Raw genomic sequence first — 17,196 nt, 5'->3', positions numbered from 1 at the left:
TAAATAATAAAAAAAAGCTTATAATTAATATTATGTCTAAAATATTGAGATTCATGTATTCGCACGGGTCACGCAATGTTACTATAAACAGTATATATATATATATATATATATATATATATATATATATATATATATATATATATATATATATATATATATATATATATATATATATATATATATATATATATATATATGGTTAAGATGGTTAAGATATATAAATTAAGTAGTTTTGGTATATTGAATATATATATTTTAGTAGAAAAAAATGAAATAGTTAAATTATCATCTACTCATGCATTTTAATATAATATAGAAGTTTGTGAAATCTATTTTTATTTTTTAGCAGATGTAAATCATATAAAGGGATATATATATATATATATATATATATATATATATATATATATATATATATATATATATATATATATATATATATATATATATATATATATATATATATATATATATATATATATATATATATATATATATATATATATATATATAAGGGCTAGAGGTGTATGTTACTATATGTGAAGCTAGAGGTGTCAATTTAAAGGGCTAGGGTCTAATATTTAAGGCCCTAAAAATATAAATGGCCTAAATTTTTAAAAGTAAATAAGCCCTAAAATAAAGGCCCCTAAATTTGAAGTAAGGCCTCAAGGTCCAAACTTTCTCACAAAATATTTTTCATAAAAAATTAATTTTTTAATTTTTCATTAAAAAAATGTTTTTTTTTATTTTTTGAAAAAACAGTTTTTTTTTATTTTCACAAAATTCAACTTTTTTATATTTTAGAAAAAATGACTTTTATATTTTCGAAAAAAATTGTTTTTTTACCGGAAAATCGATTTGTATTTTAATCAAAAATTCGATATTTTACCAAAAAGTCAACTTTTGTGTTTTTGACGAAAAAATGATTTCTTTTCAGAAAAAGTCGACTTTTTAAATTTTCAAAAAAATCGGTTTTTTTTCAAAAAAATTGATTTTTTATATTTTCGAAAAAAAACATTTTTTATTGAAAAATCGACTTGTATTTTTGACAAAAAATCATATTTATTTATGGAAAATTCGATTTTTTATATTTTCAACAAAAATGGGTTTTGTTCGAAAAAGTCGACTTTTTTATATTTTCGATAAAAATTCAGTTAAAAAAAAAAGCCAAATTTTTATATTTTTGATTAAAAAATTATTTTTTTAAAAAAGTCGAGTTTTTACAGTTTCGAAAAAATCGATTTTTTCCGAAAAAAGTCGACTTTTTCTTTTTTGAAAAAAATCAATTTTTCGATTAAAAAATCGATTTTTTTCGGGAAAAAGTCAACTTTTTTATTTTCAAAAATAAAACGGTTATTTTTTCGAAAAAGTCAATTTTTATATTTCCGAAAAAAAATCTGTTTTTTTTTTCCGAAAATATTTATTTCAAACTATTTAGTTTCAAAAAATTATAATTCGGGGCCCTTACTTAGGCCCCATAAAAAACAAAAATATAAGAGGGCTTTGAAATATGAGGCCAAAAAGTTATTTATGTAGTAAAGGGCCTAAAAAAGATGGGCCTTATAAGGGCCAAATTGATAAGCTTTACAACTTTGGGCTTTTTTGATCCCTCTATGTGAAACCATGATTCCCTGGAGGTTTGTTCTTATCAAAATTATCAATAATATAAAAAGAAATTGTTCTTATTAGTTTAGTTTAAATTAATAATTTGAGAGTAGAAAATGTCTTTTTTTTTTTTATTTTTTTCAACTCACTTTTCACCTTTACTATTCATTTTTTTATAACTTTAATATTATTATTCTAATAAATTATAAATCAAAATATTTCAATAAATTATTTTTTAATAAAAAAATTATTTTCATCATTTTAAATGATAATTAATTTATATTAAAAATAATATTTAATTTTTAAAAATTAACTTTAGTAATTGAATATTATAACAAAGAAATATAATTTAAAATAATTTTACTTTAAAATACAATAGTTTTTTAAGAAAATAATAATAAATTTAGTGTGATAAAAATTATTTCATTTAAAATAAATTTAAAAATATAATTGAAAAGGTGTGTTATTGAATAAAATACAAAAATGTGTGTCACTTATCATTAACTTTAATTTATATGATTCAAAATATTATTATATTAATATATATGTCATTAATGAAGTTTATACAATTAAAATAATGTTTGCACAATTAAATATTAGAAAAATTAGTTGTTATTAATGTCATCTTACAAATATATATTATCAATGTAAATAGGATATATATATATATATATATATATATATATATATATATATATATATATATATATATATATATATATATATATATATATATATATATATATATATATATATATATATATTTATATATATATATATATATACACGGAAAAAAATGTATTACTTATTCAATTGTAACATATTACTACTATTTATAGTCAAACTCTATTGATTCAGTTATTTTTGTAAATGATACTTAAACAAAAATAATATTTTTATATGGAAAAAAAATCTATTATTGATTTAAATATTTTTATATCCGAAAAATGATATTTATGATCCAAATTTTTTTTATTATAAAAGGTATACGGAAAAAAGGAAACTATTATTGATCTAAATATTTCTATATACAAAAATTTACGATTGATTCAAATATTTTTGTAAACGATACATAAACATAAGTAATATTAGTGTATGAGAAAAATCTATTAATGATCTAAATTTTTTTATATATGAAAAGTGGTATTTGTGATTCAAAAAATGTATTCGAGAAAATTTTTTATTATTGATTTAAATAATTTTATATACAAAAAGTTACTATTGATTTAGATATTTTTCTAAACGATGCCTAAACATAAATAATATTCGTATACGCGAAAAAATCTATTATGAATTTAAATATTTTTATTTACGAAAGATTGTATTTATGATTCAAAAATGATATATGTATTATTTATTTATTTACTTATTTTAATATTTTATATATGAAAAATTTTATTATTAATTTAAATATCATTTTTCTTTTTTTAAACTTATATTTAAAATAAATATATTATATAAATAAATATACGTACCAAACCTTTATTACTAGTTACAGATAAATTATATTGCAAATGTCTCAAGTCATTAGCCCAAAGTTTCTATTCATATATATATCTCCTAAAATTAATTATCAAAATATTCATATACACGTTTAATTTATTTAGCTTCTGAGTCATTCATTTATCTACAATATAAGAAAGTTCAATGCTCTGGAAAAGACCGAACTGCCCCTTTGCTTTCTTAATGAGCCACTTGGCTGCCTTATTTGCTTCCCTTTACTTACTTTCTTTTCCTTTCCTTTACTACTTCCTATGCTTCCTATGCTACGTGTGACATCCCTTTCATTTTTTCTTTCTCTCTTCTCTTCTCTTTCAATCTGTCGTGTCTTCTTCCTCTCCCTCAACCTTCCCCTCTTTGTCTCTTTCTTCTTCTTTCTCTCTCCGAGTCTTCTTTCTCTCTCAGAGCGACATCTTCTACTTTCTGCTTTCTTCCTCTTCATTTCCCCTTTTCTTCATCATCTTCTTCATTTCCCAAAACGAAACCGACACGGTTATCAGATTTTTTTGGATTTCTGTTTAAAGATACTGTTTAGATATTGTGGTTAGTGTTTTTGTGGTTTATATGATGATTTTGTGGTTTATATGATGATTTTGTGGTTAGGGTTTTTGTGATTATGGTTGATATCATGATTTTATGGTTAGGGTTTTGATGCTGCTATTGGCCAAATGGAGGTATGTTTTTCTTTTCATCTTTCTAACAAAAATATGAATAATGTTTTCACCAGTTGCTTTTAACATTCAGATATGTGGTGGCAACAACAGGTTACCGGCGATTAGTGTGGTGGTGGTGGTGGAAACGGGTTTCCGCCGATGAGTGTGATGGTGGCCGAAATCAGAAAGGTTTATCTATGACATCTTCAACTTATGTTTCGTTATTAACTCATTCTATTGTAGAAAGTGCAAGATCTGAACTAATTATTATTGATCTAAAATTATTATTATTATTATAGATCTGAAATTATTATCGGTCTTTATGGTATATTGGTTTTGTCGATCTTTATGATCCAATATTTCTCAACTTTGATAGTTCTTTTTGGAATGGTCAGAGATGAATGGTTGGAGCAGCTGTTGCAGAACAATCCATTGTACATACAGAACTTCATCCATTGCTCGCTTGATGTGGTTGATGACTGAGGTGTGTTTGCTATGCGATAATGCTCATTTCAATTTGGGGGTTTTTGGTTACTTTGTTTTATTTATAGTTTTGACTTGATTATATAGTTTTGAAAAGTGGTTTATTATTAACATACGACATCTATGTTGAAGATTGCAGAAAAACAAAACTTCTTAATATTCGAGGATCGTAAGTTTGCCGACATTGGTAACACCATGACCATGCAGTATGAAAGGTAATATATTGCTGGAAAGTTTTGTAATTTTCGAAATAGCTGACCATGCGATTGTTGTTGCCGACATTGCTTTGTTTTGAATTATTAACAGGTTCTTTAGGTTTGATCTATGGATTTCTAACTTCTTCGTCAACAATAGCAAATGATTTGTGGGTAAAATATAAAAGTATGATTGTAAACTAATATTCAAAAGTTTAATGAGACCCCAACTTTTTGCTTTCCCCTTTTCTTCACCCTCTCTCTCTCTCTCTCTTCTCTCTCTCTCTCTCTCTCTCTCTCTCTCACTCTCTCTCTCTCTCTCATCCTCTCTCTCTCTCTCTCCTCTCTCTCTCTCTCTCTCTCTCTCTCTCCTCTCTCTCTCTCTCTCTCCTCTCTCTCTCTCCTCTCTCTCTCTCCTCTCTCTCTCATCTCTCTCTCTCTCTCTTCTCTTTCTCTTCATGAATCCGAATGGAATGAATCATCTTTCTTTGCATGTGATTTGTTATTCCGAAGGAAATGACTCGATTGATTCACGAAGTTTGGACGGATACTTTTGCATTAATTCAAAGTCAATATTACAGGTAATTTTGAATCAATATTGTGAAATAGCAGTGCTATAGCGCTATCTCATATCAAAATTTACAAGTAATCTAGAAATTTCCTATGCATATCTTGGACGACCCTGGGGACCTTTTGGAAGGGTGGTTTTTGCGTACACTTACATCAATCTGGTATAAGACAAGTTGTTGTGGAGTAGGCACTGCTGTTGATACAGAGGCATTAATAGGTATCGATAATAATGCATACATCTTATGTTGCCCATTTTTATTACACTGCTGCTGATTTTCCATTTTTTTTTTATTTTCCTATCAAAATTCACTACGGGAGAACGATTTCAGTAAGCCCCATGCGATTTATATGCAACCATTTTTACAAAATGGTGGATCTTTTCATTTCAGGTATTGGGATGTCGATATTGGGATTATTCAAGAGAATCTGAAGTAGTTTCCCATGTAAGGATCTATAGTAGCTTGTGAGTCCTAAAATGACTGCTGTTATAGTAAAAATATGCTTAAGTGTTCAAAGTTTATGTAACATGATATAGAATTCACCAAATTAGAGTTAAGCAACTCTATTGTTGTGCTCAAATAATGAATGCTCTTATGCAGCTGATTAATTCAAATCAAAAGATGTCAAACTTATTTAACCTCAGGTATGTGTGTATTGTGATGCAGGTTTCAGATGTTTTATCAGGGTACACAATGCCGAATCAATGTTATGGTCGCGAGGCTGAATGTTGGACACATATGGTGATGTATTGGTTTAGATGTAATGTAGGTTTGGAATTGGCTTGAGTTCTTTTTGCTGCCGAGCTCGGTTTAAAACATCACGCGCTTTTAATATTAATCTTACATAACAGTCCATTTATGCAACAATAGAGAAGAAAGTGTAATCTGCTATCTCTAAGCATTGTCAAAAAATCACACTGAGGAAAGCAACATGGTGATGCTTTTTATCCTAAGTTCAATATTGTCACTGCATGTAAGATGACTGAGCTGCAGCTGCATTGAGGGAAGCGTGAACGATGTTGTTTCTGCAGTGCGTCAAATTTGTTTAGAAAGTATCCACAGTTTCATTATTGTTTCATCCTCTAATTGTTAGTTTTTTCATTGACGGTAGCCCAATGGGTACCATCTATATTGATAGCAATGTGCTCTTAGTTTCATTTGCTCATAAGTTACACATTGGTTTTGTGATAATGAACCAAATATATTTATGATATTGTATTCTCAATATTTTGTGAAAATGAACCAAATATATTTATGATATTGTATTCTCAATATGGAAAGCAAATATGGTTATATTTGTAACTACTATAATAACATATGAACCAAATATATTTATATATTGTATTCTCAATATGGAAAACAAATATAGAATAATATGATACACATATATTTTTTTAATTATATATATATATATATATATATATATATATATATATATATATATATATATATATATATATATATATATATATATATATCAAATATTTTCATTTTGAAATTATTTATAATTCAAGATATGGACATTTTCAAGATAATTTATGGAAAATTTAAATATATATTATTGATGTAAAAGTATTTTGGTTAAATTAATTTATTTTTATTTAAAAATTATCTCTTTATTTTAAAAATACGATCAAAATATTTAATACTAACGAAAACATGAAGTTACTGATAAAGTTTTTGAATATTAACGGGAACATGAAATTATTGATCAAAATATTTAATATTAACGAGAACATGAAGTTATTGAACAAAATATTGAATATCAACGAGAACGTGAAGTTACTGATCAAAATATTTAATATTATTGAGAATATGAAGTTACTGGTCAAAATATTTAATATTAACAGGAAAATGAAGTTTATTGATTAAAATATTAAGTATTACCAAGAACATGGAGTTACTGATCAAAATATTAAATATTAACGGGAGCACGGAGTTATAGACTAAAATATTGAATATTAACGAGAGCACGAAGTTACAGATCAAAATTTTGAATATTATCGGAAACATTAAGTTACTGATCCAAATTTTGAATATTAACGAGAACACGAAGTTACTGATCAAAATAATACATATTAACAGGAACACAGAGTTATTGACAAAATATTAAATATTAAAGGGAACACGAAGTTACTCATAATTTTTTCGAATATTAATAGAAACATTAAATTATTGATAATTTTTTTGAATATTAACGGAAATAAATTTGGAATATTAACGGGAACACGGAGTTACTCATCAAAATAATGAATATTAACGGGAACATGAAGTTACTGATCAAAATATTGAATATTAACAGGAAAAAATTTAAAATATTAACGAAAATACGAAGTTACTAATCAAAATAATGAATATTAGCGGGAACATGAAGTTATTGATCAAAATATTGAATATTAACGGGAACATGAAGTTACTGAATAGAATATTCAATATTAACCAGAACATGAATTACTGATCAAAATATTAAATATTAACGGGAACATGAAGTTACTAATCGAAATATTGAATATTAACGGGAAAATGATGTTTATTGATCAAAATATCCCAAACTTTGGCCTAACTTATTGGGAAGAAATTTCTATATTTTACACAACTATTTTTAGGACATTTACACCTGCAATAATATCAATATTGAACAAAATAACAAGGCCACAACGGGTATCCGTGCGGACGCACGGGTATCACACTAGTTAGGTAATAAAAACGAAGACTCCTCGAACTACCATGGAACCAATTAGTGGCAGACTTTTCAATAATTGGATCAGAGAAAACCTGGCCACATATTTTATTCCTTTTTTAATAAAAAATAATTTGAGCACTAGTTTTAAATAATTAAATGAGTACTAGGTTTAACCTTTACAATTTACAAGCTCTCTCTTTCTTTACACATTTTTAGGGCTATAGGCTTTTATAAATAAAACGAGTATCAATTAGAGGTACTCCAAGTAAAGAGGCAAGTTTGATATTTTTTTGTTTAGCTTAAAATGTTGTTTTTGAGTCTAAGTAGAGAGATGGATTGTATGTTTGATTTTCGTCTGGTTAACTTTATCTTGTTATATAAGTGGCGGTGAATATTGATCTATGAAGTTACTAGATTACGGGATTGCTAATAAGCGGTTTTTGCACTAATTTATTAATTATTTTTCTTTCATTTTTTGTTTGTTAATCCTTGTTTTTTATCTGGTTTTATTGGTGATTGCATTCAGTGGCGGATGTACATACAAAATTATGGGGGCTGATGCCCCCACACATTTTTTCTTGCTCCTAAACATTACCTATAGTATTTCTCTCATTATATAAAAATTGAAATTTCTTGCCCTCATACAATTTCTACGTTTTGTCTAATCTCTCATTATATCTCCTATTTAATTTAGTTTTAATAAACAACTTAATAATTATATAAATTTTATTTTATCAAACAATATTTTTAAGTAACATTTTTTATTATCAATTACTAAATAAAGATTTAGTTATTTTCTTCTAAGTTCTTATTATCATTTTGATCAAATAAATTGTATGTTAAGTTTTAGTCCCTTTATATAGCCTAATATAAATTTATTTTAATAGGTAGTATCAACTTTATTGATGAAAATTAATATATTTAAATATATTTTTTTAGGGAGGTCATAATTATATATTTATATAAATCACCGACTTATTTAATTTATTTAATTTTTTGATAAATTGAAATACATTGTAACATTTATAGCATAATTTTAATTAAAAAATTTATCTAAAAATTAATATTTTTAATAGTCTTTCTTTAACTCGTTCAACATAGACATTGTTTTTTCATCGACTTATACAATTTAATAATTGTATTTATTTTTTATCATTTTTATTAAAAAATATCTCTTAATTTTTTGCCCCCATTAAACAAATTTTATGGATCCGCCACTGATTGCATTATTTTTTTTTCTGATTTAAGGAGAAAAAAAAGTGTCATGGGCAAAAATGAAGTTGATAAGAATAAAATGCAACAAAATTTAGAAGAAAAAAAGATTTTTCTCTATACAAAAGATTTTTTATATAATATATCTACTTATTTTAAATACTTTTTCTAAAATAAAATTTATTTAAAAAAGTCAAAAAAACAATTTCTAATACTAATATTGTTTTTATAATATATGATTATAAATATAATGTTTATAAAAAATTCAAAAATTTCCAACTATACAAACAAAATAATTTTATATAATCACAGCAAATACATTTATATATATTCACATCTATGATAAACATATAATTTACCTTAAATAAGTATGAAAAAAAAATTATACCTGAAATAGATGTACAAATTAAATTTACTGCAAAACTTGAAGCTTTATTACAAAATTATAGAGATCTCTAGATGAATTAATTGATACATGAAACACAAAAATCAACTTAGACCGAAAGCTATTATTCTATAAATTATGTTTATGAAATTTCACATCAATCGATAACCATTTAACATGTCAATTGAATACATAAAAACTAACGACTTCCTAAACTTCATCAAAACTGTTATTTAAAAAAAAAAACATACATTTCATCATTAATGAAATGTCTCTAATTTTTTGTCTTCAACTTTTAATAATGCTTCAAATTTAATGGTCAATATATCCAATAAAAGAACAACAGGCTGGGTTGGGCAGTTTCAGGCTCAAAAGTCTCACCTAGCCGAACCCGCGGTTCAGCTATCAAGGCCCATTTTCGCCCAACATAAACACGGTTTGTGCGGGTTCGGTTTGTGCGGATCGCGGGTTAATTAAAACGGTTTATTCGGGTCATGGGTTGATTCCTTTCAAACTCAATAACACATTTTGAGCTTTTTTAAAAACTGAAATTTTATTTATTCTTATCACAAAATGATATAATTAGTTATAGACTAAATATGATGTTAGACCTTAATTAAAAATGATACAAGATATGATTCAAATATTCCATCCTTTCAAAACAAAGACTAATTCTCAATCAAAGAATTCTTTAATTTACTAATATATGAATGATAGGCCAAAACAGTAGCACTTAAGTAAACATCAACATTTAATTAAACATCAGCAAGTTAAAGTTGAACTGCAAGACTATCAATTCCATTATCCACTTCACAAATCCCCCAAATAAGTTGCGACAAGCACCGCCTTCTTTCCTGGATATAGTAAAAATATTTGGAATTGATAAATATATAGTCAAAATATAAGTATCCAAACCAAACATAACACTTTGCAAATTTAAAGCCATAAGAAAAGTAAAGACCTAGGAAAAGTAGATGGTTGGCTTTCATCTACTTTGACATTCATTAGCCAGATACCATAATACATGCCTTCAACCTAGACATACCAGAATGCACAAAATCAGCAAACCACTAGTAATTCAATGGGAAAAAAACAAATTAAATGGGACATATTACCATGTAAGAGACATAACAGAATTACGAGTTTGGGTTCCTGGAGATTGGAATGTCAAAGATTCACCACTAAAACACACCTAAGTGCAGCAGCATACGGGACTGTTAGATCCATATCCAGCAACATCTGATTAATATGGGACTGTTAGATTCACCACTAAACCACTAAAACACACCTAAGTGCAACAGCAAAATTATAAGTTTTGTTAAATTATTAATCAGATGCACAGTAAAACAGATGCAACATTCTAACTTACATAAGAGAATTAAACAGATGCACAATTAAAGACCTAAGTGCAGCAACATATGGGACTGTTAGATTCATATCCATGTACTTCCCCGACAAGAGAAAAGATAGTCCTAGTGTCTGTCATTACAATATCAAGTTCAGATTATAGACATGGTGCCATTTTGTTACATAAATTCAGTCATGTTAATGGAAAAGTGAAATTAACTATTCTTGATTTCAAGAAAACATCATATTATCTAGTTGGAATCACCTGTAATGTCACTGGTAAAGCAAAATTGAAGCAAAATACGATGGATTCTTTCGCGTAATAGCCCAACTAGCTTCTTCAAAATCCATGCGACAAAATATTTATTCTTTACTAGGCCATTGAGTAGTAATATTTAAGTCATGTATGACTTCAAAAAAATCAAAAAACATAGTTGATCTGAAAAATTGGATAAAAAACATTAATATCAGTGTTATAGCATAATACTTGAGCAATATATAGCATAATAGAATACCTGAATTTTCAAGCACAACCAGAAGGTTGTGGCTGAGAATGTGATGACGAAACACCTGAATTCCCAAATCCTCCTCTTGCTCTTGCAGACATTTTTTGAAACTCTAAAATAATGACAACCAATTTTTTAGTAAGACACCTGAATTAACATCTTATTTCTCTAATATAAAGTTAAATTTTTTACCTGTTACAATATCTTCTTAAAGCTCAAAATCTTCCATGAGGTTCATGTCTTTGAAATATGTAAAAGAAGGCCTTAACCAATTCTGGGTGCAAATTAATGCCTCTGCTATTTCAGCTGTTAGAGAGGTCCTATAGGTTTCTATGACTCTTCCTCCTGTGCTGAAAGCACTTTCAGAAGCAACGGTAGACACCGGTGTGGCTAAAATATCTTTAGCCATTGTAGATAAAACAGGATATTAAGCTGAATTGTGTTTCCACCACACAAGAATGTCAAAATTAGGATCCTTTTTGACACACTTAGTAGAATTATAACCCTCAAGCTCATTTTCTTGATCAATCGAGTCTTGTTCCTTGAAATGTTGCTCAAAAGCTTCGGCTCTAGCCATAACTGAAGAACATACAATAGTAGCATTTGTTTCAGAATTGGATGCTTGTCCACCACTACCAAGAGGCTGTCCAGAATTGAGTTTTTGGTCATAAGCTTGCATATACCAATCATACAACTTTTGTAAACTCTCTTTTATAGCTTTGAGCAAGTCAATACCAAGCTTGGATCCAACTCAATACATATCCTTAAAATTCCACTCAATAAATCTCAAATTGTATCTTGGATCAAGAATAATACCAAAATACATCATTTTGTTCATCTTATCAACACTCCCCAATACTTATTATACTTTTCCATCATATCCCCATCCACACTTGCAAAAATATAATTTAAGTTCATAGTAGCTTGCTACAACTCACAATAAATGGAAGACACTTGGTGAAAACAAGTATGCAAACTCACATTTTGAGAGGTGGAAAAAATCTTAGTTGCGTCATAGAATAACTTTAGAAAATCAGAAAAAGCCCTAGCAATGTCCCAATCATCACTACTAGAGGGTTTACCTTATCCAAAGAACTCCTTGTAGCTCGAGTCTTCATCCTCAAGTTTTTCAAATGCGAGTTGAAACTTCTCCGCAGCCTCTAGCATTAAATATGTCGCGTTCCAACGAGTTGAAACATCGAGACAAACTAATTTTTTACAAGTTATTTCAGCAAATTCAATGCATTCTTTAAACTTGGTTGCCCTATGAGGTGATGACTTGACAAATCTAACAGCATCCCTAACACTAGTTACAGCTAAATGTTTATCTTTTAACTCCAGCAATCAATAGTAAGTGCTACCCTATTGCAGTCAGACTTAAAAAAGGCCTTTAATTTTTCTTTTTCATCCAAGTGTAGCTGAAAACAGTCCCTAGCTACTGTACGCCTAGATGGGATGGAAAACTGGGGCTGCATTACTTTAGAATAAAATTTAAACCCCTCACGTTCCACTACACTAAATAGCTGCTCATCTAGCACTACAAAAATTGACAAAGCACTCCTACAAGCTTTCTTGTCAAATCTAGAGCTAACTTGAACCAGGTCACCATCTATAGTTGGGTATGTTAGAATAGTTTGTGTGGGGTCAGTTGACACAGCAAGGGGCATCTTATGACATTTTTTAATATGATGGTTCAAGTTGGTGGTGTCGTGAGTCCTAGGGTCACACAAGTATTTTTTGTGGCAGTGTTTCAAGCTGTAGTGGGAGCATCGACTAAGTCATCGGGTAAACCAATAAAATGTTCCCAGCAAGCAGATGATTGCCTAGAACCACTTGCACTAGATTTCCTTTTCTTTGAAGGTTGCGCATTAAGTGATTCAGGTGCAACAGGTGCATCCGTTACAGTTGAGCTAATTTCATTAATTGGTAGATTTTGATTAGGCTGAACCCTCACTGAAAAAATGAAGGAGCCATCATCAACAACTACCAATCAACAACTAACACTCACAATTCATACACAACCAATCACACATAAAACACTTTGAAAATCAGTTTGACATTAGAAAATCAGTCTAAGACACAACCAAGCATATATAAAACACTTACAGTTACATTGTCGTTGCTCTAATACTCCTTCCATGCTATGTTGACCTTGATCCATCTATACACAAGAAATTAAACCAGTTAAAGATTTTGGTTAACTATCAGCCCCACTCTTTTAATAGAACTTAAGAAATTACGTGTAACAAAAAAATACTACTGAACTGAAATGTCAAAGTTGAACAGTAGTGGCATTGTAGAACAACTTTCGAACACACAAACAAAAACAGATAACAACAATTTATTTTCCTCAAAAAAACTAAGCATGCTGAAAGTATAATTACCTAAAACAAATACTACCAAAAATAAACATGTTCAAAGTATAACTACTTTCAGTATTTCATTATAAGTGTGATGAAAGTTGCCAAAGGATTGAACATACAGTACAACGAACCTCTTTGTGATATGCAGCAGGATTGAATGAAGAAGCTAACAGCAATTCCAATTCCCTATAACACAAAAAAAAACTAGAAAGTGAAGTAAATTTAGTATCTTAATAAAACATCAAAATTAGTGCCATTGAAAAAACTTCAAGCAAAAACTAGTATCTTAATAATACAAAAAAATACTAATGAACTTAAATGTAAAAGTTGAACAGCAGTGGCATTGTTGAACAACTTTCGAGCACACAAACAAAAACAGATAACAACAATTTATTTTCCTAAAAAAAACTAAGCATGCTGAAAGTATAATTACTTAATGTTTTTTCATTGTAGTATGCATCTATTTTAATAGTATAAGATATATGTTTGTTAAAATGTGATTTTTTAAAAGTTTTTAAAATAAATTATTTTTAATTTGTTCAGAAACCCTAATGGAATCGATATGTTATATCTTAACATTGACATCAAAAAAGATTATATTCAAATATGAGTATTTAATAAATAGCTAAAATCATCAAATATCTAAGAGACATAAAGTAAAAAAGAAGATTGAGTTTTAAGGAAGATTAAAACAACAAAGAGGATTCCACCGAAGACAATCATTCCCAAACATATAGTATATGACAAAATAGAGACAATAGTACTGACATAGATAGCAATATCATATAATTAATGAGTTGTGTCCAGTCTTAAATAGCTATGATCAATTTGCATAGATGAAAACAACAATTTTATTTTTGGTATGGGAGAGTGGAGAGTTTCATGAGTGTATATAAGTTTAAGAATAAGTAAACCTCTGCCAATGTAACTATGACAATATAAGTTTAAAAATAATTAAACCTTTGTTAGTGTAACTAACAATCACAATTCATACACTAAGCAAACAGGATGTCAAACATCATCTTTGCTTTATATTTAGTTATGAAGTCTAAGCAAAAGGAATTCAGAACATACAACAAATAAGGTTTCAAAATTTTTGGAGTTTCAAAGAGATGGAAAACTCATGAAACATACCATCTACAAATGGTTCCTATATTTAACATCATCAAAGAAGTGTTATAACTAACAAGATACATTACTCTAACACATTTTGTAATTCTGAAACATGTCCATTTCGATATATCCTGTTTTAATAGAAACATCTAACACAAGCAAAACAAGTTTACAAAGACAAATGTCTTCTTTGATTAAGAACAATTAGTTTCGGTTAATATACTTTACATTTACCTTCCATTCCACTTTGACCTTGATCCATTCCACTTTGACCTTGTTGAAATCCTTATTAAGAACACGTAAAATACATTAGAGTTAGAGAACTGAGAAAGTGATAGAAACAACAACAATAAAAAAACACAAACCCTAATCACCCGTAGAGTGAGATAACTGGTTCGACGTCCTTTACTCACCTATAAACAAGAACAATCATCACAAACCCTAAATTAAAATTAGTAGATTCATAACCCTAAATGAAAAACCCTAAATAACAAACCTGAGTGAGAGATAGAATGATAGAATCCTTTGATTTCTGAGTGAAAGAGTGAGAAAACGAGAACTGGGAACGAGAGAGTGAAGAATGGAAATGAGAGAGTGAATAGATCTGGAACGAGTGAGAACGAGGGTGAGAGAAGTGAGAGAGAGAAGTGAGAACGAGTGTGAGAGAAGTGAGAGAGAGTATTACCCCCTGGCCCCTAGTATTTTGGACAAAACGTGTCGTTTTAGACCGGCGGGTCTGGGCACCCGGGGGTCAACTTTTAGTACCCGGGCCCGTCCATATGAACCCCTTGTAACTCGGTTTCTTAACCCATTTAGCCCATCGGGTCGATTCAACCCGCCCAATTATCTTTTTTTTTCTGCGAATTTTACCGGGTTGGGTCGGGTGGTCGATTTTTGTCCACCCCTACTCACGTATATCATTTTCTAATTTAGCATTTGACAGTTTATTGGCATGAGATTATCGATTAATCAATGACTAGTTAAGAAACTTCCTCACATGATTTAATTATCTATAACACTCAAAACACAAATAGATAAATTATAAATATTAGTTCTTTTGTTGATGTTAACATTCTAATTGTAATTAGTGATAGTTACATAGACCAATAAAAAGAAGACCCCAACTATTGATTTGAATTAATTTGATGTGAAACTACAGCTCATCTAATTAATTATTCAAATGTCATTTTCTTCCAAGATTAGTCAAACAAAATGTTGTTTTTTAATTAAAAATTATGAATTAAATAAAAATTGGGTCGTTCTAAAAAATTATAGTCTGATAATCAGACTCGGACAACCAAATTATAAAAACTTGGATATCTTGTCTTGATTGCTTTAGAAAATGTAAGTTAAATATAGTTTACTTTCTAAATTTCATATAACATATACATTGACTTTTAATATTTTTACAGCTCTAAAATTTAAATTATTATTTAAATATATAAATGTAATTAAGGTGATTTTGTTAAATAGAAAGAAGTTTAATTAGACCGTTGCATCCATTCCTTCCTACCTCTTGAAATCTTAGAGTATATTTAGTAAGACATATATTTAAGCTTATTGTTTATGGTGTATAAGTTCAAGTGATAATTTAGATTCGTTTGTTAACCATATTTTCAATACAAGTTTATAGTTTATTGTGTTATCTTATAGTTTATTTTTCAGACGCTATTTCAAATAATATTTTAAATTATAATATATAACTTATCATTTTTCTTTTTTATCTTTATTATTTAAAACAAAATTCACTTTTATCATTTATAATTTAATCTAGTTTAAAATAAAATAATTATTTATTTATCTTTATGTCATTTTACACTTCAATTAGCTTATCATCTATCAAGCACAACCATTAGCTATAAATTATAAGCTATCAGTCATCAGCCATCAATTATAAACTATAAACTATCAGCTAATTTATCAATCAACTGCTATTTTTATCAAACAGACTCTTAGGTGATACAAATTTCTAAAAAAAATAAAATAAAGTGTATTTTATCTTTTACTATTCTCTCCAAGGGAATTTTTTATACCTTTTATCCATATTAAGAAAATTAATTAATATTATTAATTTTTAAAAAATAATTCTTTTTACTATAATATTTTAATTATTTATCATATTTATTTAATTTTTTACTGTAATATATAATAAAAAATTATCTTTTATAAAAGCGCAATTAATATTACTATAAATTTCACAAAGACAATTAAGAAGAAACAAATTTATCAAAAAAGCAACAATTAAAAAAGTTCAATAAAGTGCACTGAATTAGTACTTGAGTAATGCCAAAACTAAAGAAAAAGAGAGAAGACATATATTGACAAGGAGTTATGAATTAAGACCACAAATCATGATTTAGACTTTTAAGTCAATAAAGAAATATTGTTAGTAAGTCTTAATCATATTTTCTTTTTCAAATAAAACATTTCAACAAAGTAATATTATTGCTGAATTGCTTAAGACTTAAATGCAAGAGCTTCGCTAGCTTACCTAAGGACAAGGACAAAGTATGTTTTAGTGGGTCATGGTTGTCATATATGTAAGCAGGAATTAATTAAATTAATATGACATCTAAAATT

The 17,196-nt window shown here is 27.8% G+C and overlaps 2 long non-coding RNA genes across 2 annotated transcripts; one reads left to right on the top strand and one right to left on the bottom strand.

Moving 5' to 3' along the window:
- The first annotated feature begins 3,435 nt into the window (after positions 1-3,435).
- LOC131608265 (uncharacterized) lies at positions 3,436-4,630 on the top strand. The gene is made up of 5 exons (XR_009285548.1): positions 3,436-3,782; positions 3,873-3,950; positions 4,157-4,245; positions 4,377-4,459; positions 4,551-4,630. It is a non-coding gene; the product is annotated as an uncharacterized LOC131608265 (long non-coding RNA).
- A 5,410-nt stretch (positions 4,631-10,040) lies between these two features.
- Positions 10,041-10,480, bottom strand: LOC131608264 (uncharacterized). The gene is made up of 3 exons (XR_009285547.1): positions 10,403-10,480; positions 10,249-10,322; positions 10,041-10,141 (listed from the first exon to the last, which is right to left on the bottom strand). It is a non-coding gene; the product is annotated as an uncharacterized LOC131608264 (long non-coding RNA).
- Positions 10,481-17,196: the final 6,716 nt, after the last annotated feature.

The sequence above is a fragment of the Vicia villosa genome, linkage group LG5 (assembly GCF_029867415.1).
Source record: "Vicia villosa cultivar HV-30 ecotype Madison, WI linkage group LG5, Vvil1.0, whole genome shotgun sequence".
Taxonomy (NCBI): Eukaryota; Viridiplantae; Streptophyta; class Magnoliopsida; order Fabales; family Fabaceae; genus Vicia; species Vicia villosa.
The sequence above is the reverse complement of the archived record's forward strand: the minus strand, read 5'-3'. Positions and strand labels throughout refer to the sequence as shown.